This window comes from Scyliorhinus canicula, chromosome 25, assembly GCF_902713615.1.
Source record: "Scyliorhinus canicula chromosome 25, sScyCan1.1, whole genome shotgun sequence".
Lineage (NCBI taxonomy): Eukaryota > Metazoa > Chordata > Chondrichthyes > Carcharhiniformes > Scyliorhinidae > Scyliorhinus > Scyliorhinus canicula.
In genome coordinates this window covers 24,058,185-24,083,899 of record NC_052170.1, presented here as the reverse complement: position 1 = coordinate 24,083,899, position 25,715 = coordinate 24,058,185, and the positions used below count along the sequence as shown (strand labels likewise).

The window sequence follows — 25,715 nt, the reverse complement described above, 5'->3', positions numbered from 1 at the left end:
GCCAACTTCAAATGGCACAGCCAGGGTGCCCAGGTGGCACTGCCAGGGTGCCCAGGTGGCACAGCCAAGGTACCCAGGTGGCACGGCCAGGGTACCCAGGTGGCACGGCCAGGGTACCCAGGTGGCACTAGTGCCAGGGTACCTCTCTGCCCAAAGGTCATGCATCTGAGGATCTCCAATCCCCTGGGAGACCCTCCTCCCCCACCAAGTACCGTTGGATCTGGGTCCCGATTGTGGGTCCAGTGCTGAATAGCGCTCGCCCGAGGTCTCCAAGCGATTTTTCACATTGCTCAGCAAAGGTTTATACCAACAAAAAGGGAGCACGATAGAAAGAGGGAAAATCGACCGTGGATATCTAAGGAAATAAGGGAGAGTATCAAATTGAAGGAAAAAGCATACAAAGTGGCAAAGATTAGTGGGAGACTAGAGGATTGGGAAATCTTTAGGGGGCAACAGAAAGCTACTCAAAAAGCTATAAAGAAGAGTAAGATAGATCATGAAATGAAATGAAATTAAAATGAAAATCGCTTATTGTCACAAGTAGGCTTCAAATAAAGTTACTGTGAAAAGTCCCTAGTCACCACATTTCGGCGCCTGTTCGGGGAGGCTGGTATGGGGATTGAACCGTGCTGCTGGCCTGTCTTGGTCTGCTTTAAAAGCCAGCTATTTAGCCCTGTGCTAAACCAGCCCCATGAAATTTCCAATTTGTAATTGCTATGGCCGGGAATCGAACCCGGGTTAACTGCTTGGAAGGCAGCTATGCTCACCACTATACCACCATCGAGAGTAAACTTGGTCAGAATATAACAACAGATAGTAAAAGTTTCTACAAATATATAAAACAAAAAAGAGTGGCTAAGGTAAATATTGGTCCTTTAGAGGATGAGAAGGAAGATTTAATTATGGGAGATGAGGAAATGGCTGAGGAACTGAACAGGTTTTATGGGTCGGTCTTCACAGTGGATTATCACAAAGGAGGTAGTGATGGGCAAGCTAATGGGGCTAAAGATAGACAAGTCTCCTGGCCCTGATGGAATGCATCCCAGAATACTAAAAGAGATGGCTAGGGAAATTGCAAATGCACTCGTGATAATTTACCAAAATTTACTAGACTCTGGGGTGGTCCCGGCGGATTGGAAATGAGCAAACGTGACACCATTGTTTAAAAAAGGAGGTAGGCAGAAAGCAGGAAATTATAGGCCAGTGAGCTTAACTTCGGCGGGAGGGATGATGCTGGAATCTATCATCAAGGAAGAAATAGCGAGGCATCTGGATGGAAATTGTCCCATTGGGCAGACGCAGCATGGGTTCATAAAGGGCAGGTCGTGCCTAACTAATTTAGTGGAATTTTTTGAGGACATTACCAGTGCGGTAGATAACGGGGAGCCAATAGATGTGGTATATCTGGATTTCCAGAAAGCCTTTGACAAGGTGCCACACAAAAGGTTGCTGCATCAGATAAAGATGCATGGCATTAAGGTTAAAGTAGTAGCATGGATAGAGGATTGGTTAATTAATAGAAAGCAAAGAGTGGGGATAAATGGGTGTTTCTCTGGTTGGCAATCAGTAGCTAGTGGTGTCCCTCAGGGATCCGTGTTGGGCCCACAATTGTTCACAATTTACATAGATGATTTGGAGTTGGGGACCAAGTGCAATATGTCCAAGTTTGTAGACGACATTAAGATAAGTGGTAAAGCAAAAAGTGCAGAGGATACTGGAAGTCTGCAGAGGGATTTGGATAGGCTAAGTGAATGGGCTAGGGTCTGGCAGATGGAATACAATGTTGACAAATGTGAGATTATCCATTTTGATAGGAATAACAGCAATTTAAATGATAAAATATTAAAGCATGCCGTTGCGCAGAGAGACCTGGGTGTGCTAGTGCATGAGTCACAGAAAGTTGGTTTACAGGTGCAACAGGTGATTAAGAAGGCAAATGGTGTTTTGTCCTTCATTGCTAGAGGGATGGAGTTTCAGACTCGGGAGGTTATGCTGCAATTGTATACGGTGTTAGTGAGGCCACACCTGGAGTATTCTATTCAGTTTTGGTCTCCTTACCTGAGAAAGGACGTGTGGGAGCTGGAGGGTGTAGAGGATATTCACTAGGTTAATCCCAGAGCAGAAGGGGTTGGATTACGAGGAGAGGTTGAGTCGACTGGGACTGTACTTGTTGGAATTTAGAAGGATGCGGGGGGATCTTATAGAAAGATATAAAATTATGAAGAGAGTAGATAGGATAGATGCGGGCAGGTTGTTTCCACTGGCGGGTGAAAGCAGAACTAGGGGGCATCGCCTCACAATAAGGGGAAGTAGATTTAGGACTGAGTTTAGGAGGAACTTCTTCACCCAAAGGGTTGTGAATCTATGGAAATCCTTGCCCAGTGAAGCAGTTGAGGCTCCTTCATTAAATGTTTTTAAGGTAAAGATAGATAGTTTTTTGAAGAATAAATGGATTAAGGGTTATGGTGTTCAGGCCGGAAAGTGGAGCTGAGTCCACAAAAGATCAGCCATGATCTCATTGAATGGCGCAGCAGGCTCGAGGGGCCAGATGGCCGACTCCTGCTCCTAGTTCTTATCTTCTTATGTCTGTGAGGTCAAGGGCCTGAATCCCAAAGCCTCAGACTCCTCGGGAATCTGATCCAAATACTGATCCCGCCCACAGTGTATGTATGTCGGGAGACGGTGGGAGCCGGGTCGATCCCGGCTCTCCTGGCATTTACCGGCCGCCCTGCGCCATGGCGAGCTGATTCTAGTGCTCAGCGTGGCCATTGGATCGACCCCTTTGTATTTTTAAAACTTATTCTTTCAGCCTGAAAACCTCAACAACATGTTCCAGTGAATTTCACACCCAAGATTCCCCCAAACTTTCCAGGATGTTGACCTCACTTCTCCTGGGAATCTCCCGATATTCCCTATGTTTCACTCTGTGGGATCCACATCCTCCCTTTCCCTGTATTTAATCCCTGGCCCATTGGTCTGACTAATGATCAGGATGTGCTGACATCATTCCGAAATCCACTGGGATTCTCCTCAGTGAGAGCGAATCTCAGACACAGGCTGTGATCCCGTGTCCGTGTCCCACACAAACAGGGGTGTCACTCGCCCACTCGATGGCGGGAGAGACCTCGCCACATCTAACTTTCCAAGTTTGCGGACTATTTCCGCAATAGTCCGCAATAGTCAGAAACTATTTCCTCAGATGGATGTGGCTGTTACAAGGGGGCATAACTATAAAGTTCAGGGTGGGAGATATAGGAGGGATGTCCGAGGTAGATTCTTTACTCAGAGAGTGGTTAGTGTGTGGAATGGACTGCCTGCTGTGATATGGAGTTGGACACTTTAGGAACTTTCAAGCGGTTATTGGATAGGCACATGGAGCACACCAGAATGACAGGGAGTGGGATAGCTTGATCTTGGTTTTGGACAATACTCGGCACAACATCGAGGGCCGAAGGGCCTGTTCTGTGCTGTTCTATGTAACTTCCGGCTCATTTAAATTCCCAGACGCTGGAATCTCCCGGTTCCCGGGACTTAACGGCTGTGCCCGGGAGAGCTCACCAAGCCTCCGTTTATACTGGTCCACACAAACGTGGAGCAGGTGTAACGGCACCTGGGGGGGTGGAGGGGGGGATGGGGGGGGAAGGGGGGATGGGGTGTCCCAGGCTATTGGAGACCCCCAGGGTGGTCAGTGGCAGGACAGGGGTGGTCGTGCCAGGGAGCCCGAATGCCACCCTCCCTCTGCCCCAACCCTCCACCCACTCAAACCCTCCCTCTAAAAACCCTCACTCTGAAAATCCTCCATCTGAAAATCCTCCATCTGAAAACCCTCCCTCCCAAAACCCCCCTCCCCAAGTCCTCCCTCCCGTTATCTCCCTCCCCAAACCCTCCCTCGGCTCAAACCCTCCCTCGGCTCAAACCCTCCCTCACTTCAAACCCCTCCCTCGGTTCAAACCCCTCCCTCAGCTCAAACCCCTCCCTCGGCTCAAATCCCCTAGGATCCTCCCTCCAATTAATCCCTCCCTTCTAAAAACCACCCTCCCAATCTCTCCCTCCAAAATACTCCCTCCAAATCCCTCCCTCCCCCAAACCCTCCCTCCGGCTCCTCACCTCCCTCCAGGTCCCAACTTCCCTCCAGCACCTCACCTCCCTCCGGCTCCCCACCTCCCTCCAGTGTATCACCTATTTTATGCGCCTTCTCCCTCTATTGCCTCCTCCCCCCAGCACCTCTACTCCCTCCCCCCCACCCCACCCCCGGCTCCCAACGTCCCTCCAGTATCTCACCTCCCTCCAGTGCATCACCTATTTTATGTGCCTCCTCCCTCCAGCGTGTCACCTTCCCCGGCAAACTCTCTAACTGACGTAATTGTGTAAACTCTCCCGATCGTCCTAAAATTTCAATCCTCCCAAACCATTCATTGTGTCACAATCTCCTCTGACCTGAGCCTCAAACATCATCCGTCTGCGTCCAACACAAGCCCGTCACCCAATCACTGGAGGCTACAAGCTCATCCCAACATTCCGAGCTGGGAAATGTCTTCCCGGAAACTCTCAGTCACTCCACCTTCCTCTCGTCCCCGAACACCCTCCTAAATACACATCCTTCAATAAAATCTCTCCAAAAACCACATTCTCTCTTTCAAACCAATTCTTTGGTCAGGAAGAAGCTCTCGAGGTTTTGTGGGGAAGATACTGAACGTAGACAATTGTATTTGTTGTACAATAGCCGAGCGTCCTGAATGAAAGTTACTCACTCAGACATCCCAGAATCAGCAACAACGTCTTCATCTCACTCGGCATATCCTGCAAAGGAAAAGAGACAATCCGTATGAGAGAGAATTCCGGCCATGGGAAAATTAGAGATAATGTTAAACTGTGGGTGTGATAGTAAACATTGAGTTTATCTCTCTATAGTGAGTGACGTCTCTCTAGGAGTGGGATAGTAAACATTGAGTTTATCTATAATGAGTGAAGTCTCTGGGAGTGGGATAGTAAACATTGAGTTTATCTCTCTATAGTCAGTGAAGTCTCTCTGGGAGTGGGATAGTAAACATTGAGTTTATCTCTCTATAGTCAGTGAAGTCTCTCTAGGAGAGGGATAGTAAACATTGAGTTTATCTATCTATGGTGAGTGAAGTCTCTCTGGGAGAGGGATAGTAAACATTGAGTTTATCTATCTATAGTCAGTGAAGTCTCTCTGGGAGTGGGATAGTAAACATTGAGTTTATCTATCTATAGTCAGTGAAGTCTCTCTGGGAGTGGGATAGTAAACATTGAGTTTATCTATCTATAGTCAGTGAAATCTCTCTCTCTGGGAGAGGGATAGTAAACATTGAGTTTATCTATCTATAGTCAGTGAAGTCTCTCTGGGAGAGGGATAGTAAACATTGAGTTTATCTATCTATAGTCAGTGAAGTCTCTCTGGGAGTGGGATAGTAAACATTGAGTTTATCTATCTATTGTCAGTGAAGTCTCTCTGGGAGAGGGATAGTAAACATTGAGTTTATCTATCTATAGTCAGTGAAGTCTCTCTGGGAGTGGGATAGTAAACATTGAGTTTATCTATCTATAGTCAGTGAAGTCTCTCTGGGAGTGGGATAGTAAACATTGTGTTTATCTATCTATAGTCAGTGAAGTCTCTCTCTCTGGGAGTGGGATAGTAAACATTGAGTTTATCTATCTATAGTGAGTGAAGTCTCTCTGGGAGAGGGATAGTAAACATTGAGTTTATCTATCTCCAGTCAGTGAAGTCTCTCTGGGAGAGGGATAGTAAACATTGAGTTTATCTATCTATAATCAGTGAAGTCTCTCTGGAAGTGGGATAGTGAACATTGAGTTTATCTATCTACAGTCAGTGAAGTCTCTCTGGAAGTGGGATAATAAACATTTAGTTTATCTATCTATAGTCAGTGAAGTCTCTCTGGGAGTGGGATTGTAAACATTGAGTTTATCTATCTATAGTCAGTGAAGTCTCTCACTGGGAGTGGGATAGTAAACATTGAGTTTATCTATCTACAGTCAGTGAAGTCTCTCTGGAAGTGGGATAATAAACATTGAGTTTATCTATCTATAGTCAGTGAAGTCTCTCTGGGAGTGGGATAGTAAACATTGAGTTTATCTATCTATAGTGATTGTAGACTCTCTCTGGGAGTGGGATAGTAAACATTGAGTTTATCTATCTAAAGTGAATGAACTCTCTCTGATAGAACATAGAACAGTACAGCATAGTACTGGCCATTCAGCCCACGATGTTGTGCTGACCATTTATCCTAATCTAAGATCAACCTGACCTACACCCCTTCAATTTACTGCTGTCCATGTGCCTGTCTACGAGTCGCTTAAATTTCCCGAATGACTCTGACTCCACCATCTCTGCTGGCAGTGCATTCCACACACCCACCACTCTCTGTGTAAAGAACCTACCTCTGACATCTCCCCTGTACCTTCCTCTAATCACCATAAAATGATGTCCCCTCGTAACAGCCATTTCCACCCTGGGAAAAGTCTCTGGCTATCCATTCTATCCATGCCTCTCATCACCTTGTACACCTCTATCAAGACACCATTCTGCCTTCTTCGCTCCATTGAGAAATGCCCTAGCTGTCTCAATCTCCCTTCATACGACATGCCCTCCAGTCCAGGCAGCATCCTGATAAATCTCCTCTGTACCCTCTCCAAAGCATCCACATCCATCCTACAATGAGATACCAGAACTGGACACAATATTGCAAGTGTGGGTGAATTAGAGTTTTATAAAGCTGCAGCAAAAGCTCGCGGCTCTGAAACTCAATCCCCCTGTTATTGAAAGCCAACACACCATACGCCTTCTTAATAACCCTATCAACCTGGTTGGCAACTTTGAGGGGTCTATGTACATGGACCCCAACATCCCTCTGTTCCTCCACACTTCCATGAATCCTGCCTTTAACCCTGTATTCAGCATTCAAATTCGACCTTTCAAAATGAATCACTTCACATTTATCAAGGTTGAACTCCACCAGCCACTTCTCAGCCCTGCTCTGCATCCTGTCAATGTCCTGTTGTAACCTGCAACAACCCTCAACACTAGCTGCAACTCCACCAACTTTTGTGTCATCGGCAAACTTACTAACCCTCCCTTCCACTTCCTCATCCAAGTCATTTATAAAAACCACAAAGAGCCGAGGTCCCAGAACCGATCCTTGCGGGACACCACTGGTCACCGACCTCCAGGCGGAATACTTTCCATCCGCTACCACTCGCTGTCTTCTTCTAGCCAGCCAATTCTATATCCAGACAGCCAAATTTCCCTGTATCCCATGCCCCCTAACTTTCTGAATGAGCCTACCATGGGGAACCTTATTAAATGCCTTACTGAAATCTATATACATCACATCCACTGCCCGACCTTCATCAATGTGTCTCATCACATCCTCAAAGAATTCAATGAGGCTTGTGAGGCATGACCTGCCCCTCACAAAGCCATGCTGACTATCTTTAATCAAACTATGTTTTTCTAAATAATCATAAATCCTATCTCTTAGAATCCTTTCCAATATTTTGCTCATCACAGACGTAAGACTGATGGGTCTGTAATTCCCAGGGTTTTCCCTTATTCCCTTTCTTGAATAGGGGAACAACATTCGCCTCCCTCCAATCATCCGGTACTACTCCAGTGGAGAGTGAGGATGCAAAGATCATCGCCAACGGCGCAGCAATCTCCTCCCTCGTGTCCCATAGTAACCTTGGCGATATCCCATCAGGCCCAGGGGACTTATCTATCCTGATGCTTTTTAAAATTTCCAGCACATCCTCCTTCTGAATATCAACCTGTTTGAGTCTATTAACCTGGTTCACACTGTTCTCCTGAGCAACAAGGTCCCTCTCTCTAGTCAATACTGAAGCAAAGAATTCATTTAGGGCCTCCCCCATCTCTTCAGACTCGAGGCACAAGTTCCCTCCACTGTCCCTGATCGGCCCTACTCTCACTCAGATCATCCTCTTATTTCTCATATAAGTGTACAATGCCTTGGGTTTTCCCTATTCCTTCTGACAGGGCTTTTTCGTGCCCCCTCCTAGCTCTGCTCAGTCCATTTTTGAGTTCCTTCCTGGCTGACTTGTAACCCTCTGGAGTTGAGTCAGATCCTTCGAGTAGGATAGTAGATATTGAGTTTATCTATGTCTAGTCAATGTCATCTCTCTTTCTCTCTGGGAGTGAGTTTGTCGACATTAAGTTTATCTATCTATCGTGAGTAAAGTCTCTCTCTGGGAGTGGGTTTATCTCTGTCTCTGAGTCTCAAAGTATTGCCACAAACATTTCGGCTTCCTGTCATTTTATGCCCTTTATAAATATTACACTCGAACCGCAATATGTTCATGTTTCTTGTTTGAATCCAGCACCACACTTTCATTCCTGCCCCCACCACCATCTATGGTTAAACCATGTTTGTTTGTGACTTGCTGGATTCATCTTCCAGATCCATCTCCAGTCTCCTCAATGACACAGCTCATTCTGGAGCTCTGTATTGGGACTGGAGAACACACACAGACCTGAGCCCATCTTCAAAAACAGTGATACACCTCTCAGCATATTCTAAATTCTAATTCATACCTGACTACTTACCGGAGCCTCAGGAGGTGTTCCCGTGTGAGCTGGAGGAGGTTCAGTAAGATTGCCTGTTGCTCAGTGTTGAATACTGTCTATGGCAGCCTCTGTCTCCTTATAAGGGAAACGGACTGGACCACAATTCTTATTTGCTCCCTGGAGACCAAAGCTTACCCAATAGAATGGCCGGAGGGGGAAATGTGACTGTGCCCTGTGTCATGTGCTCTGCATTGGGTAATGTAATCCAGCCCCTGCCACTCACAGTCCTGGATTCCGGAATATGAATCACCATTTTATACCAGAATCCATGCAATTAAACCAGCCCACACACATTCTAACCACCAATCGAAATCTAATAGAAACATGTTTGTAATTGTCCCCTGTTGTTGTTTGTGAGTTGATGTGGATTGGGGGATAACCCAGCCCTGATAAATGTCTGGTACATCTCCATGGTGATCTGTGAAACAGTGGAGACCCCGAACAGAGAATCTGCGGGGCACGGGGCAATTTTCCTGGCCACCCTACAGCCTGTTTTGTGGCTCCTGAGGCCATTGGCCAATGGAAGGATCTTTCAGTCCCATCGCTGTCAATGGGGCTTCCCGGTGTTTACACCCTCCGCCCCACGGCAGGGGGAGGGGGCTCTGTCAGTGGGACCGGAATCTAACCAATAGGAATGGCCGGGAAGTCCCACTCACTGACTCCAGTGAAGACACAATTAAACTAAACATTCCAGAAATCATCAAAATAAACTCTTCCTTTCCAAAAATATACATCCACCCAATTCATCTGTAGGAAATGTTGTTGCTTGTATTTTACCCAAGGTCTCGTTGTTGATCTTCAGGATCTCCGCGGTTACAGTGGGTGTGGAGCTGGGGGGTGGGGCTTTCTGCTGGGTACAGGAGGAAAGGATTAAGCAAAGATTTATTGAAGCACAAAATGGACAAAAATGACAGAAATGTGAGTGAGATCCACAGAATCATCAGATCCCGACAGTGGAGAAGGAGGCCATTCAGCCCATCGACTCTGCACCGTCCCTCTGAAAGAGCACCCTACCTCAGCCCACTCCCCCCGTCCTTCCCATGTAACCCCATCTCGGCCCAACCCCCCACCATATCCCTGTAGCCCCAACTCGGGGCAAATTAGCATGGCCAAGCCACCGAACCGGCACATCTTGGGACAGTGGGAGTAACCCGGAGCATCCGGAGAAAACCCACACAGACATGGGGAAAACGTACAGACACCATCTATATCCCTCTGCAGACTTTCAGTGTCCACTGCACACTTTTGCTCAACTGCTCATCTTAGTGTCATCGGCCAACTTTGACAAATTACAATTGTTCCCCAATTACAAATTATCGATGTTAACCATTGCAGTCCCAACACTGATCCCTGAGGCTGCTGATCGCCAACCAGAAAAACACCTATTTATCCCCACTCTTTGCTTTGTGTTCTTTAACCAATCCTCTATCCAGGCTAATAACTAACCCGGAATACCGTGCACCTTTATCTTCTGCAGCAACTTGTCGAATACCTTCTGGAAATGCAGATACACCACATCCACCGGCCCCCATTGTCCACCACTCTCGTAATGTCCTCAACGAGTTCCTGTAAATTAGTTAAACATAAATTTTTCCCAATGAAGGGGCAATTTAGTGTGGGCAGTCTGCCCAAGCTGCAAATATTTGGGTTGTGGGGGTGAGACCCACTCAGACACGGGGATAATGTAAAAAATCCACGCAGACAGTGACCAGGGGCAATGGGACAATTTCTGTCCAGGTGTCTCACTATTTCATCCTTGATGACAGATTGTCCCCACCACAGAGGTTAAGCTAACCGGCCAATAGTTACCCATGTTTCGTTTGCTTCCTATGCCCGCCAACAGTGGCATCACATTTGCCGTTTTTCAATCTCCCGGAACCACCCCTTTGTCCAGCGAATTTCGGTAAATTACCACAAACGTATTTGCTATTTCCCACGCCATCTCTTTTAGTATCCTGGGATGTATTCCAGCTGGGCCAGGAGACTTGTTTACCTTATGTGATAATGATGGTTTCTCGGTCGTATCCTGCTGTATCCTCCTTGCCATCAATTACTGGCATGTTATTTGTGTCTTCCACTGTGAAGTCCGACACAAAATACCTGTTCAATGTCGCAGCCATTTCCTCATTTCCATTATTAAAACCCCCTTCTCGTCCTCTAATCATGGACCAATGATCTCCTGAGCCACTGTTTTATATTTTATTTATTTGAGAAACTTTTGCGATCAGTTTTTATATTCTGAGCTAGTTTACTCTCAGAATTTAACTTCCTTTTCTTTAGAGCTTTTTTCGGGGCTTTCTGTTGATCTTTTAAGGTTTCCCAATCTTCTTGTTCCCACAAATCTTTGCCACGTTGTTTGCATTTTCTTTCAATTTGATACCCTCCTTGGTTGTTAAGTAATGGGTTAAGAGACATTGCAATTAGTTGTCTCATTTATGTTAAGTGTTCAATGATTGACACTGATATGTAAAGGGTCTTCAGGTGGACTCAGGAGCTTTTGATGATCTGTAGAGTTCTGTGCAGAGTGAGTTTGAACCATTAAAGGTGTGTTGGTGAAAAAGGAGCTGAACTCTTGTCTCTTCATACCACAGCATCTAGTACATGTTAACAATGGTAGCAGAGGATGGGTGCTGTGTAGATGTGAAGGCTTGAAAGATACAATTTTTCCAGATCAAACCATGGAGTGAAAAAAAAGGGAAACATGGCTGAACCCAGGATAAAGATGGCTGGTTATGATTATCCTCCCCTATTTTCTGAAAGGGAATCATACGGCCAATGGAGAAGTGCAGTAGTTATGTGGACTAAGGTGACTGCTTTAGGAAAGAGAAAACAAGGTATGGCATTGGCTCTTTCTTTACTATATGGCAGTAAAATCCAAAACAAAGTGCTTTCTGAGCTGGAGTTAGAAGAGTTAGACTCAGAAGAAGGTCTGGCGACTTTAGGTCTAAGGTCTAACAGGAGTAAGACTACGAATACTAATAGAAGTAGAAGCCCACATGCACATGAGATTTTGGTGACTTCAAATAAATGAAAAAGTTATCAAAGATGCTAAACAGCAAGAATTGCATAGTTGGAGTGAATTTTGGGTATACACGGAAGTACCGGATAGGGGACAAGAAGCTCTTTCCCACAGATGGATTTGTACAGAAAAGGTTCTTCCAGATGGAACTTATAAGGCAAAGGCCAGGCTTGTGGCAAGGGGATTTGAAGAAAACTTAGACGATCAGGACTTAAGGGTAGATCCACCTACAGCAGGAAAGGTTATTTTAAAGATCTTCTTGGCTCTATTAGCCACAAAGGCATGGCACTGCAAATCTATAGATATAAAAGCTGCCTTTTTGCAGGGGCATCAGCTCCAGAGAGACATTTTTCTCCGTCCTCCTAAAGAAGCAGCTAACACAGAAGGGGTACTGTGGAAGTTGAACAAATGTGTATATGGTTTAAATGATGCATCTAGAGTGTGGTAATTCCGGTAAGGTCAGTCTTGTTAAAGTTAGGCTGTTGCCAGTTGAAAGCAGATCCTGCAATGTTTTACTGACACTATAAAGGAAATCTTGCTGGCATCTTCATGATGCATGTCGATGATTTTTTTTGTGGGGTGGGACTAGTGATTTTGAAGCTATTGTAATCTCTGGTTTGAGGAAAGAATTCAGGGTTGGAAGTCAGGCTTCCGGTGCATTTAAAGGTATTGGTTTGGAAATCGGACAAACTCAGTTAGGGGCAACTTTACTTCAGCAATCTTACTTGGAAAGCATCAGTCCAATAGCAACTAGTCGTGGCCGGGTTTCACAAAAAGATGCAATGGTTTCGGAGAGAGATAAAGGGCAACTGCAAAGTTTAATTGGGCAACTGAACTGGTTAGGAAGACTGACTAGACTGGACATGAGTTTTGATGTTTTAGAGTTGAGTACAAAGGTGAATGATCCCAAAGTGGAAGACATAATAAGAGCAAATAAAGTGTTGGCCAAACTAGAAATGCAGGAGTGTGTTTTGAAGTTCCCTGTTTTAGGTGATCCTAGGCATTTGAAACTCATAGTTTATAGTGATGCGTCCTATGCAAATTTATGTGACGGAGTTTCAAGCGCAGGAGGTTTTATAATTTTTCTTTTGCGGAACAATGGTAAATGTTACCCTCTTGTGTGGGAAACAAAGAAAGTAAGGAGAGTGGTCAAAAGCACTTTGGCTGCTGAGACATTAAGCTTAGTGGAAGCGGTGGATATGGCCTTTTATATAAGTCAGATATTGACAGAAATTTTGGGATTAGAGGATTCAGGTAATATACCTATTGACTGTCACATTGACAATAAATCTCTGTGGGAAAATGTGCACTCTACAAAAAGTGTCAATGAAAAGAGGTTATGGATAGACATCACAAGTTTAAAGCAGATGTTGGACAGAGGGGAAATAACAAAAAATTAAATGGGTTGACAGTAGCTATCAATTGTCAGACTGTTTCACGAAAAGAGGGGCTAGTTCACAGAAACTTTTAGATATCGTGAATGATATCGGTGAATGTTTTTTTTCTTCTACTTAAAAAAAAGGGGGAATCAGGTATGTGTTATAGTTTCTTGAAATTTTAGTTATTGAAATTTTGTTTTTGCCTAATTGTTTTTTTTTCTCCAAGGAAGGGGAGACTGTGAAGTAATGGGTTAAGAGACATTTCAATTAGTTGTCTCATTTATGCTAAGTGTTCAATGATTGTCTCATTTATGTTAAGTGTTTAATGATTGACACTGATATGTAAAGGGTCTTCAGGTGGACTCTGGAACTTGTGATGATCTGTAGAGTTCTGTGCAGAGTGAGTTTGAACCATTAAAGGTGTGTTGGTGAAAAAGGAGCTGAACTCTTGTCTCTTCATACCACAGCATCTAGTACAGGTTCACATTGGTTTCCATAGCTATCCATGGCTGAATATCTCTGTTCCGACAGTCCATCCTTTTCAATAACAGTGATGTTGTTGTTTCAATAAATTCTGACCATTCCACTTCCCACTGCTTTTCACTACCTAGTGGTAATTGTGCAGAATGTGTTCAATAATCACCACAGACGAATGTACACAAGGAAGTTGGAACACAGAATAAATGTTTGTATACTAGAAACCAGGAAAGAGAGCGTAAAGAGAGATGAGATATATAATAAGAACAATCTTTATCAGTGGCAAAAATAGGCTTACATTATCACTGCAATGAAGTTACTGTGAAAATCCTATAGTCCCCACATTCCGGCGCCTGTTTGGGTCCACTGAGGGAGAATTCAGAATGAACAATTCACCTATCAGCACGTCTTTCGGGACTTCGGGGAGGAAACAAGAGCACCCGGAAGAAACCCACGCAGACACGGGGAGAACATGCCGACTCCGGACAGGCTGTGCTCCAAGTGGTAATGGAACCAGGGAACCCGGAGCTGTGAAGCAACAGTGCTAAACATCGTGCTACTGTGCCGCACACTATAACATTGTGAGGAAAGACAGTATATCTGACACACTGTGACACCCAGTCCCAGAGAGGGAAAGGACAGTGTACCTAACACTGTGACACCCAGTCCCAGAGGAGGAAAGACAGTATATCTAACACACTGTGACACCCAGTCCCAGAGAAGGAAAGCACAGTGTATCTAACACACTGTGACAACCAGCCCCAGAGAGGGAAAGGACAGTGTATCTAACACACTGTGACACCCAGTCCCAGAGTGGGAAAAGACAGTGTATCTAACACACTGTGACACCCAGTCCCAGAGGGGGAAAGGACAGTGTATCTAACACTGTGACACCCAGTCCCAGAGTGGGAAAGGACAGTGTATCTAACACACTGTGACACCCAGTCCCAGAGGGGGAAAGGACAGTGTATCTAACACTGTGACACCCCGTCCCAGAGGGGGAAAGGACAGTGTAACTAACACACTGTGACACCCAATACCAGAGAGGATAAGGACAGTGTATCTAACACACTGTGACACACAGTCCCAGAGAGGGAAAGGACAGTGTATCTAACACTGTGCCAACCAGTCCAGAGAGGGAAAGGACAGTGTATCTAACACACTGTGACACTGTCCCAGAGATGGAAAGGACAGTGTATCTAACACACTGTGACACCCAGTCCCAGAGAAGGAAAGGACAGTGTATCAAACACACTGTGACACCCAGTCCCAGAGAGGGAAAGGACAGTGTATCTAACACACTGTGACACCCAGTCCCAGAGAGGGAAAGGACAGTGTATCTAACACACTGTGACACCCAGTCCCAGAGAGGGAAAGGACAGTGTATCTAACACACTGTGACACCCAGTCCCAGAGAGGGAAAGGACAGTGTATCTAACACACTGTGACACCAGTCCCAGAGAGGGAAAGGACAGTGTATCTAACACACTGTGACACTGTCCCAGAGATGGAAAGGACAGTGTATCTAACACACTGTGACACTGTCCCAGAGATGGAAAGGTCAGGGTATCTAACACACTGTGACACCCAGTCCCAGAGAAGGAAAGGACAGTGTATCAAACACACTGTGACACCCTGTCCCAGAGAGGGAAAGGACAGTGTATCTAACGCACTGTGACACCCAGTCCCAGAGGGGGAAAGGACAGTGTAACTAACACACTGTGACACCCAATACCAGAGAGGAAAAGGACACAGTGACACCCAGTCCCAGAGAGAGAAAGGACAGTGTATCTCACACACTGTGACACCCAGTCCCAGAGAGGGAAAGGACAGTGTATCTAACACTGTGACACCCATCCCAGAGAGGGAAAGGACAGTGTATCTAACACACTGTGACACCCAGTCCCAGAGAGGGAAAGGACAGTGTATCTAACACACTGTGACACCCAGTCCCAGAGAGGGAAAGGACAGTGTATCTAACACACTGTGACACCCAGTCCCCAGAGAGGGAAAGGACAGTGTATCTAACACACTGTGACACCCAGTCCCAGAGAGGGAAAGGACAGTGTATCTAACACACTGTGACACCCAGTCCCAGAGAGGGAAAGGACAGTGTATCTAACACACTGTGACACCCAGTCCCAGAGAGGGAAAGGACAGTGTATCTAACACACTGTGACACCCAGTCCCAGAGAGGGAAAGGACAGTGTATCTAACACACTGTGACACCCAGTCCCAGAGAGGGAAAGGACAGTGTATCTAACACACTGTGACACCCAGTCCCAGAGAGGGAAAGGACAGTGTATCTAACACACTGTGACACCCAGTCCCAGAGAGGGAAAGGACAGTATATCTAAAACTACGACACCCTGTCCCAGAGAGGGAAAGGACAGTGTATCTAACACACTGTGACACCCAGTACCCAGAGAGGGAAAGGACAGTGTATCTAACACACTGTGACACCCAGTCCCAGAGAGGGAAAGGACAGTGTATCTAACACACTGTGACACCCAGTCCCAGAGAGGGCAAAGGACAGTGTATCTAACACACTGTGACACCCAGTCCCAGAGAGGGAAAGGACAGTGTATCTAACACACTGTGACACCCAGTCCAAGAGGGGCAAAGGACAGTGTATCTAACACACTGTGACACCCAGTGCCAGAGAGGGAAAGGACAGTGTATCTAACACACTGTGACACCCAGTCCCAGAGGGGAAAGGACAGTGTATCTAACACACTGTGACACCCAGTCCCAGAGAGGGAAAGGACAGTGTATCTAACACACTGTGACACCCAGTCCCAGAGGGGAAAGGACAGTGTATCTAACACACTGTGACACCCAGTCCCAGAGAGGGAAAGGACAGTGTATCTAACACACTGTGACACCCAGTCCCAGAGAGGGAAAGGACAGTGTATCTAACACACTGTGACACCCAGTCCCAGAGAGGGAAAGGACAGTGTATCTAACACACTGTGACACCCAGTCCCAGAGAGGGAAAGGACAGTGTATCTAACACACTGTGACACCCTAGTCCCAGAGGGGAAAGGACAGTGTATCTAACACACTGTGACACCCAGTCCCAGAGAGGGAAAGGACAGTGTATCTAACACACTGTGACACCCAGTCCCAGAGAGGGAAAGGACAGTGTATCTAACACACTGTGACACCCAGTCCCAGAGAGGGAAAGGACAGTGTATCTAACACACTGTGACACCCAGTCCCAGAGAGGGAAAGGACAGTGTATCTAACACACTGTGACACCCAGTCCCAGAGAGGGAAAGGACAGTGTATCTAACACACTGTGACACCCAGTCCCAGAGAGGGAAAGGACAGTGTATCTAACACACTGTGACACCCAGTCCCAGAGAGGGAAAGGACAGTGTATCTAACACACTGTGACACCCAGTCCCAGAGGGGAAAGGACAGTGTATCTAACACACTGTGACACCCAGTCCCAGAGAGGGAAAGGACAGTGTATCTAACACACTGTGACACCCAGTCCCAGAGAGGGAAAGGACAGTGTATCTAACACACTGTGACACCCAGTCCCAGAGAGGGAAAGGACAGTGTATCTAACACACTGTGACACCCAGTCCCAGAGGGGGAAAGGACAGTGTATCTAACACACTGTGACACCCAGTCCCAGAGAGGGAAAGGACAGTGTATCTAACACACTGTGACACCCAGTCCCAGAGAGGGAAAGGACAGTGTATCTAACACACTGTGACACCCAATACCAGAGCGGAAAGGACAGTGTATCTAACACACTGTGACACCCAGTCCCAGAGAGGGAAAGGACAGTGTATCTAACACACTGTGACACCCAATACCAGAGCGGAAAAGGACAGTGTATCTAACACACTGTGACACCCAGTCCAAGAGGGGGAAAGGACAGTGTATCTAACACACTGTGACACCCAGTCCCAGAGGGGGAAAGGACACAGTGACACCCAGTCCCAGAGAGGGAAAGGACAGTATATCTAACACTGTGATACCCAGTTCCAGAGAGGGAAAGGACAGTTTTTCAAACACACTGTGACACCCAGTCCCAGAGAGGGAAAGGACAGTGTATCTAACACACTGTGTCACCCAGTCCCAGAGAGGGAAAGGACAGTGTATCTAACACACTGTGACACCCAGTCCCAGAGAGGGAAAGGACAGTGTATCTAACACACTGTGACACCCAGTCCCAGAGAGGGAAATGTCAGTGTATCTAACACACTGTGACACCCAGTCCCAGAGAGGGAAAGGTCAGTGTATCTAACACACTGTGACACCCAGTCACAGAGAGGGAAAGGACAGTGTACCTAACACACTGTGACACCCAGTCCCAGAGAGGGAAAGGACTGAGTATCTAACACACTGTGACACCCAGTCCCAGAGAGGGAAAGGACAGTGTATCTAACACACTGTGACACCCAGTCCCAGAGAGGGAAAGGACAGTGTATCTAACACACTGTGACACCCAGTCCCAGAGAGGGAAAGGACAGTGTATCTAACACACTGTGACACCCAGTCCCAGAGAGGGAATGGACAGTGTATCTAACACACTGTGACACCCAGTCCCAGAGAGGGAAAGGACAGTGTATCTAACACACTGTGACACCCAGTCCCAGAGAGGGAAAGGACAGTGTATCTAACACACTGTGACACCCAGTCCCAGAGAGGGAAAGGACAGTGTATCTAACACACTGTGACACCCAGTCCCAGAGAGGGAAAGGACAGTGTATCTAACACACTGTGACACCCAGTCCCAGAGAGGGAAAGGACAGTGTATCTAACACACTGTGACACCCTAGTCCCAGAGAGGGAAAGGACAGTGTATCTAACACACTGTGACACCCAGTCCCAGAGAGGGAAAGGACAGTGTATTTAACACACTGTGACACCCAGTCCCAATAGGGAGAAAGGACAGTGTATCTAACACACGGTGACACCCAGTCCCAGAGAGGGATTGGACAGTTTATCTAACACAATGTGACACCCAGCCCCAGAGAGGGAAAGGTCAGTGTATCTAACACACTGTGACACCCAGTACCAGAGGAGGAAAGGACAGTGTATCTAACACACTGCGATACCCAGTCCCAGAGAGAGAATGGACAGTGTATCTAACACACTGTGACACCCAGTCCCAGAGAGGGAAAGGTCAGTGTATCTAACACACTGCGATACCCAGTCCCAGAGAGGGAAAGGACAGTGTATCTAACACACTGTGACACCCAGTCCCAGAGGGTGAATGGACAGTTTATCAAACGTTTTGCGATTCATACACAATGAAACTGATCTCCCTCTGCACAGCTGCATGCTGCTATATTTTACCATTTAATTATCAGCCAATTTTGCTCTTATTCCAACCAAAATCGATTAAGTCAATTTTCCAACATTGATCTCCATTTGCCAGACCGTTGCCCACTCACTGAAACCATCTATATCTCTCTGCAGACTTTCAGTGTCCTCTGCACACTCTGCTCTGACACTCACCTTAGTGTCATCTGCCAACATTGACAAGTTACAATTGGTCCCCAATTACAAATTATCGATGTAAATTGTAAACAATTGCGTTACCAACACTGATCCCTGAGGCCGCTGATCGCCAACCAGAGAAATGCACGTTTATCACCAATTTGTGCTTTCTGTTTGTTTACCAATCCTCTATCCAGTCTAATAACTAACCCGGAATACCGTGCACCTTTATCTTATGCAGCACCTTGTCGAATACCTTCGGGAAATGCAGATACACCACACCACCGGTCCCCATTGTCCACCGCTCTCGTAATGTCCACAAAGAATCCCTGTAAATTAGTGAAACAGGACCTGCCTTTCATGAACTCACGCTGCGTCTGACCAAAGGGACAACTTAAAAAAAGATAATTGAATGTACCAATTATTTTTTTTCAGTTCAGGTACAATTTAGTGTGGACAGTCTACCCAAGCTGCACATCTTTGGGTTGTGGGGGTGAGGCCCACGCAGACACGGGGAGATTGTACAAACTCCACGCAGGCAATGACCAGGGAATATGGGACAATTGCTGTCCAGATGTTTGACTATTTCATCCTTGATGACAGATTCAAAGATTTTCCCCACCACAGAGGTAAAGCGAACCGGCCAATCGTTACCCAACTTTTCTAAACTTCTTTTTGAAACAGTGGTGTCACATTTGCTGTTTTCCAATCTCCCGGAACCGCCCCTGTGACCTGCAAATTTCGGTAAAGTACCACGAACGTATTTGCTATTTCCCACGCCATCTCTTTTATGATCCTGGGATTTATTCCATTTGGGCCAAGGGCACCTGTATACCGAATGTGATGATGATGGTTTCTCGGTCCTATCCTGCCGTATCCTCCTTGCCATCAATTACTGGCATGTTAGTTGTGTCTTCCACTGTGAAGACCGACACAAAATACCTGTTCAATGTCGCAGCCGTTTCCTCATTTCCCATTATTAAAACCCCCTTCTCGTCCTCTAATGGACCAATGATCTCCTGAGCCACTGTTTTATATTTTATTGATTTGAGAAACTTTTGCGATCAGTTTTTATATTCTGTGCTAGTTTACTCTCAGAATCTAACTTCCTTTTCTTTCGAGCTTTTTTCATGGCTTTCTGTTGACCTTTAAAGATTTCCCAACCCTCTTGTCCCCACAAATCTTTGCCACTTTGTTTGCATTGTCTTTCTATTTGATTCCCTCCTGGGTACCCATAGCAATCCATGGCTGAATATCCCTTTTCCGTCAGTCATTCCTTATCAATGGTACATATCAGGAGTGTTGGTTTCAATAAATTCCGACCATTCCACTTCCCACTGCTATTCACTAATTACTGATAATTATGCAGAATGTGTGCAATAATCACCACGGGGGAATGGACACAAGGAAGTTGGAACACGGAATAAATGTTTGTAAACCAAAAACAATTAGATAAGCAGACAATTAGAAACATGTCCAAAATCTGCATCTGATTCACAACAGGATATGGAGTGTCGCAGACGAGAGGAGATATATGATAAGATATGTAATACAAATAATCTTTATAATAATTTAAAGAATAGTCTTTATTAGTGTCACAAGTAGGCTTAGAGTATCAGATCAATGAAGTTACTGTGAAAATCCCCTAGACGCCACACTCCGGCGCATGTTTGGGTACAGGGATGGAGAATTCAGAATGTCCGAAATATCTAACAGAACGTATTTCGGGACTTCTGGGAGGAAACCGGAGCACCCGGAGGAACCCCATGCAGACAAGCGGAGAAAGTGAAGACAGTGACCCCAACAGGAAACAAAGTTGGGGCACAGGTGGTGTGAGGCAAATGTGATAACCACTGTGCTACTGTAACACCCATTGGAGAAGTGTGAGACTGGATAGTGTATCTTACAGCTGTGATCCCGGCCAACAGAGGGAAAGGACAGTGTATCTAACACACTGTGACACCCAGTCCCAATAGGGAGAAAGGACAGTGTATCTAACACACTGTGACACCCAGTCCCAGAGAGGGAAAGGACAGTGTATCTAACACACTGTGACACCCAGTCCCAATAGGGAGAAAGGACAGTGTATCTAACACACTGTGACAGCCAGTCCCAATAGGGAGAAAGGACAGTGTATCTAAAACACTGTGACACCCAGTCCCAATTGCAAGAAAGGACAGTGTATCTAACACAATGTGACACCCAGTCCCAGAGAGGGAAAGGTCAGTGTATCTAACACACTGTGACACCCAGTCCCAGAGAGGGAAGAAAGGACAGTGTATCTAACACACTGTGACAGCCAGTCCCAATAGGGAGAAAGGACAGTGTATCTAACACACTGTGACAGCCAGTCCCAATAGGGAGAAAGGACAGTGTATCTAACACACTGTGACACCCAGTCCCAATAGGGAGAAAGAACAGTGTATCTAACACACTGTGACACCCAGTCCCAATAGGGAGAAAGGACAGTGTATCTAACACACTGTGACACCCAGTCCCAGAGAGGGAAAGGTCAGTGTATCTAACACACTGTGACACCCAGTCCCAGAGAGGGAAGAAAGGACAGTGTATCTAACACACTGTGACACCCAGTCCCAGAGAGGGAAAGGACAGTGTATCTAACACACTGTGACACCCAGTCCCAGAGAGGGAAAGGACAGTGTATCTAACACACTGTGACACCCAGTCCCAGAGAGGGAAAGGACAGTGTATCTAACACACTGTGACACCCAGTCCCAGAGAGGGAAAGGACAGTGTATCTAACACACTGTTACACCCAGTCCCAGAGGGGGAAAGGACAGTGTATCTAACACACTGTGACACCCAGTCCCAGAGAGGGAAAGGACAGTGTATCTAACACTCTGTGACACCCAGTCCCAGAGAGGGAAAGGACAGTGAATCTAACACACTGTGACACCCAGTCCCAGAGAGGGAAAGGACAGTGTATTTAACACACTGTGACACTGTCCCAGAGGGGGAAAGGACAGTGTATCTAACACACTGTGACACCCAGTCCCAGAGAGGGAAAGGACAGTGTATCTAACACACTGTGACACCCAGTCCCAGAGAGGGAAAGGACAGTGTATCTAACACACTGTGACACCCAGTCCCAGAGAGGGAAAGGACAGGGTATCTAACACACTGTGACACCCAGTCCCAGAGAGGGAAAGGACAGTGTATCTAACAGACTGTGACACCCAGTCCCAGAGAGGGAAAGGACAGTGTATCTAACAGACTGTGACAGCCAGTCCCAGAGAGGGAAAGGACAGTGTATCTAACACACTGTGACACCCAGTCCCAGAGAGGGAAAGGACAGTGTATCTAACACATTGTGACACCCAATCCCAGAGGGGAAAGGACAGTGTATCTAACACACTGTGACACCCAGACCCGGAGAGGGAAAGGACAGTGTATCTAACACACTGTGACACCCAGTCCCAGAGAGGGAAAGGACAGTGTATCTAACACACTGTGACACCCATCCCAGAGAGGGAAAGGACAGTGTATCTAACACACTGTGACACCCAGTCCCAGAGAGGGAAAGGTCAGTGTATCTAACACACTGTGTCACCCAGTCCCAGAGAGGGAAAGGACAGTGTATCTAACACACTGTGACACCCAGTCCCAGAGAGGGAATGGACAGTGTATCGAACACACTGTGACACCCAGTCCCAGAGAGGGAAAGGTCAGTGTATCTAACACACTGTGACACCCAGTCCCAGAGGGTGAATGGACAGTTTATCAAACGCTTTGCGATTCATACACAATGAAACTGATCTCCCTCTGCACAGCTGCATGCTGCTATATTTTACCATTTAATTATCAGCCAATTTTGCTGTTATTCCAACCAAAATCGATTAAGTCAATTTTCCAACATTGAACTCCATTTCCCAGACCGTTGCCCACTCACTGAAACCATCTATATCTCTCTGCAGACTTTCAGTGTCCTCTGCACACTTTGCTCTGACACTCACCTTAGTGTCATCTGCCAACATTGACAAGTTACAATTGGTCCCCAATTACAAATTATCGATGTAAATTGTAAACAATTGCGTTACCAACACTGATCCCTGAGGCCGCTGATCGCCAACCAGAAAATGCATGTTTATCACCAATTTGTGCTTTCTGTTTGTTTATCAATCCTCTATCCAGGCTAATAACTAACCCGGAATACCGTGCACCTTTATCTTATGCAGCACCTTGTCGAATACCTTGGGAAATGCAGATACACCACACCACCGGTCCCCATTGTCCACCGCTCTCGTAATGTCCACAAAGAATTCCTGTAAATTAGTGAAACAGGACCTGCCTTTCATGAACTCACGCTGCGTCTGACCAAAGGGACAACTTAAAAAAAGATAATTGAATGTACCAATTATTTTTTTTCAGTTCAGGTACAATTTAGTGTGGACAGTCTACCCAAGCTGCACATCTTTGGGTTGTGGGGGTGAGGCCCACGCAGACACAGGGAGATTGTACAAACTCCACGCAGGCAATGACCAGGGAATATGGGACAATTGCTGTCCAGATGTTTGACTATTTCATCCTTGATGACAGATTCAAAGATTTTCCCCACCACAGAGGTAAAGCGAACCGGCCAATCGTTACCCAACTTTTCTAAACTTCTTTTTGAAACAGTGGTGTCACATTTGCTGTTTTCCAATCTCCCGGAACCGCCCCTGTGACCTGCAAATTTCGGTAAAGTACCACGAACGTATTTGCTATTTCCCACGCCATCTCTTTTATGATCCTGGGATTTATTCCATTTGGGCCAAGGGCACCTGTATACCGAATGTGATGATGATGGTTTCTCGGTCCTATCCTGCCGTATCCTCCTTGCCATCAATTACTGGCATGTTAGTTGTGTCTTCCACTGTGAAGACCGACACAAAATACCTGTTCAATGTCGCAGCCGTTTCCTCATTTCCCATTATTAAAACCCCCTTCTCGTCCTCTAATGGACCAATGATCTCCTGGGCCACTGTTTTATATTTTATTGATTTGAGAAACTTTTGCGATCAGTTTTTATATTCTGTGCTAGTTTACTCTCAGAATCTAACTTCCTTTTCTTTCGAGCTTTTTTCATGGCTTTCTGTTGACCTTTAAAGATTTCCCAACCCTCTTGTCCCCACAAATCTTTGCCACTTTGTTTGCATTGTCTTTCTATTTGATTCCCTCCTGGGTACCCATAGCAACCCATGGCTGAATATCCCTTTTCCGTCAGTCATTCCTTTTCAATGGTACATATCAGGAGTGTTGGTTTCAATAAATTCCGACCATTCCACTTCCCACTGCTATTCACTAATTACTGATAATTATGCAGAATGTGTGCAATAATCACCACGGGGGAATGGACACAAGGAAGTTGGAACACGGAATAAATGTTTGTAAACCAAAAACAATTAGATAAGCAGACAATTAGAAACATGTCCAAAATCTGCATCTGATTCACAACAGGATATGGAGTGTCGCAGACGAGAGGAGATATATAATAAGATATGTAATACAAATAATCTTTATAATAATTATAAGAATAATCTTTATTAGTGTCACAAGTAGGCTTAGAGTATCAGATCAATGAAGTTACTGTGAAAATCCCCTAGATGCCACACTCCGGCGCATGTTTGGGTACAGGGATGGAGAATTCAGAATGTCCGAAATATCTAACAGAACGTATTTCGGGACTTCTGGGAGGAAACCGGAGCACCCGGAGGAACCCCATGCAGACAAGCGGAGAAAGTGCAGACAGTGACCCCAACAGGAAACAAAGTTGGGGCACTGGTGGTGTGAGGCAAATGTGATAACCACTGTGCTACTGTAACACCCATTGGAGAAGTGTGAGACTGGATAGTGTATCTTACAGCTGTGACTCCCAGCCAACAGAGGGAAAGGACAGTGTATCTAACACACTGTGACACCCAGTCCCAATAGGGAGAAAGGACAGTGTATCTAACACACTGTGACACCCAGTCCCAATAGGGAGAAAGGACAGTGTATCTAACACACTGTGTCACCCAGTCCCAGAGAGGGAAAGGACAGTGTATCTAACACACTGTGACAGCCAGTCCCAATAGGGAGAAAGGACAGTGTATCTAACACACTGTGACACCCAGTCCCAGAGAGGGAAAGGACAGTGTATCTAACACACTGTGACACCCAGTCCCAGAGAGGGAAAGGACAGTGTATCTAACACACTGTGACACCCAGTCCCAGAGAGGGAATGGACAGTGTATCTAACACACTGTGACACCCAGTCCCAGAGAGGGAAAGGACAGTGTATCTAACACACTGTGACACCCAGTCCCAGACAGGGAAAGGACAGTGTATCTAACACACTGTGACACCCAGACCCAGAGATGGAAAGGACAGTGTATCTAACACACTGTGATACCCAGTCCCAGAGAGGGAAAGGACAGTGTATCTAACACACTGTGACACCCAGTCCCAGAGGGGGAAAGGACAGTGTATCTAACACACTGTGACACCCAGTCCCAGAGAGGGTAAGGACAGTGTATCTAACACACTGTGACACCCAGTCCCAGAGGGGGAAAGGACAGTGTATCTAACACACTGTGACATCCAGTCCCAGAGAGGGTAAGGACAGTGTATCTAACACACTGTCACACCCAGTCCCAGGGAGGGAAAGGATAGTGTATCTAACACACTGTGACACCCAGTCCCAGAGACGGAAAGGACAGTGTATCTAACCCACTGTGACACACAGACCCAGAGAGAGGAAGGACAGTGTATCTAACAC

General features: G+C 46.2%; 1 protein-coding gene and 1 non-coding gene across 7 annotated transcripts in view; one reads left to right on the top strand and one right to left on the bottom strand.

The window, feature by feature from the left end:
* LOC119957094 (pancreatic secretory granule membrane major glycoprotein GP2-like) overlaps window positions 1-25,715 on the top strand; it is a 265,465-nt gene that overhangs the window by 61,017 nt on the left and 178,733 nt on the right. The gene's annotated exons all lie outside the window — the stretch shown is intronic.
* Window positions 713-782, bottom strand: trnag-ucc. The gene has a single exon. It is a non-coding gene; the product is annotated as a tRNA-Gly (tRNA).